Raw genomic sequence first — 2087 nt, forward strand, 5'->3', positions numbered from 1 at the left:
ACCCCCCAGGTCCTTTCCCTGGGGCACTTTCCAGCCCCTCTGCCCCAGCCTGGAGTGCTGCAGGGGGTGGTTGTGACCCAAGGGAAGGATTTGTCCCTTGGCCTGGTTGAACCTCATCCCATTGGCCTTGGCCCATGCATCCAGCCTGGCCAGTGCCTTGTGCATCCCCCAACCAAGTGCCAGACATAGTTCAAGAGCTACCAGGTTCAGGGACTGTTGCCCCATGCAGGTTAGACACAACCCTCCTCTTTTGAAGGCCAAGACAGTTTAATACCTGAATGGGTTGGAGGACATCTCAGGAAAAGGGTGTGAGAAAAAAAAACAGTCAAATGTCCCCAGGTGGTGGCAGTGCAGGGAGGTGGCAGGAGGTGGCAGGAGGTGGTGGCAGTGCAAGGAGGTGGCAGTGCTGCCTCCTAACCAGGAGGTGCCTCCCCTGCTCTATGCTTGGTGCCATGCCTGGTGCCACAGCGATGCCCCCAGGGCAGCCCGGCGCAGGGGGAAGAGCTTTGCAGCTACTTCATTTATTTGATTCACCTCCCAGATGTTCTGGCAGCCTGAGCAGCAGCAGCAGAGCCCTCCCTGGTCATCTGAGCGATTGTCACCCTGTCAGAGGGGCTGGCAGCTTGGAAGGGCCACATCTTACCAGAGAGCTGCTGGAGATGTTCTGGGCATCACCCGAATTCCTCTGCATCTGGAACTACAGCCACTGGTTGTGTAGATCTCAGAGTATGAGGGAAACCTGGCCCAGGAGCTCAGCTTTGCACAGCCCCACTGTAGGGCTGAGGAGGTCCACGGTTGCACCTCCAGCCCTCTGGGACAATGTGTGACGTTGTCTCTCCACAGTTGGAGACTTTAATGGTTGGACTCAATGATCTTAAAGGTCTTTGCCAACTTAAATGATTCTATGATTCCGTGCTTCACCAAAAAGAGTTGTCCAGGGCTGTGCCAGGCTGCCCAGAGCAGTGGTGGAGTCCCCATCCCTGGAGGGGTTTCCAAGCCGTGGAGATGTGGTGCTGAGGGACACGGGTCAGTGGGGACGTTGCAGTGCTGGGTGTCAGGTGGACTCCTCTTAAAGATCTCTTCCAACCAAAATTATTCTGTGATCCTATGACTCTTCAGCTGTCCCCCTGCACACACCGGTGGGTGGGGGCAACTCCGTGACACCCCAGCACTGCCCTGAGTCACACCTCACCAGCACTGCCCTAAAACAGGGGCAGTGGGGACAAATGTCAGGGCACCCCCAGCAGCTCCTGCTGGGCAGGCGGTGGCCTTGGGAAGCAGGGGCTGGATCCCAGCTTTGTCCCCTTGTGCTGGGCAGAGATCTGGGGCCCTGGGGCTGGGGACACGGGGCAGGAGCATCCCTTGGAGGCTTCCGGGGCTCTTTGACTTCCTTCCTTCCCTGGGCTTTCCAGCAAGTCTGAGTTAAAAGCGTTTCAACTTTGTTTATTTTCAGTTCCCATCAGGCTCCTTTCCTGGGAGTAGCCCAATTAGTGCTAACGAGCTGGATGGTAATTACAGTACAGGGCCTCGGGAGGATTGACTGCTGGTGTCCGGGCTGCTGCAGTCCCCAGCCCCTGGCTAGTTGCCAAGGGGCCAATTAGCAGGTTCTGGATGATGCTTCACCGGGGTTTTTGCATCAGTTTCTGGCTGGAGCCAGAGCTGGTGGCACTGGGAGGGACACACACACCGTGCCCACATCCCTGTGGGGACAGACCTGACTGTAGGACCCTGGTCCTGCTTTCAACACCCCCCCAGCACCCAGCCCTGCACAGGGCCTCTGGTGGCACTGAGACCCCTCTGTCCCCTTGGCCATCTGTCCTTTTTGCAGAGGGTGGTTGTGCCTCGTTGTCCCCAGTGCCCACTAAGACCAGGCAAGGACTCTCCTGGAGTGTCCTCTGGGGACCCCCCAAGTCCCATCCTGGTGAAGAACAGCCAAGTCCAAACTCCTCAGAGGTCTGTACTAACCAGAGCCACCCTCCTCCAGACAGAGCCCTGGGCTGGAACAGTTTGAGGGGCTGAAAATACCACAGGAAAATCATTGACCCATACAATGGCTTGGTTTGGAAGGGACATTAGAGATCATCTAG

This window comes from Merops nubicus, unplaced genomic scaffold (assembly GCF_000691845.1).
Source record: "Merops nubicus isolate BGI_N331 unplaced genomic scaffold, ASM69184v1 scaffold5246, whole genome shotgun sequence".
Taxonomy (NCBI): domain Eukaryota; kingdom Metazoa; phylum Chordata; class Aves; order Coraciiformes; family Meropidae; genus Merops; species Merops nubicus.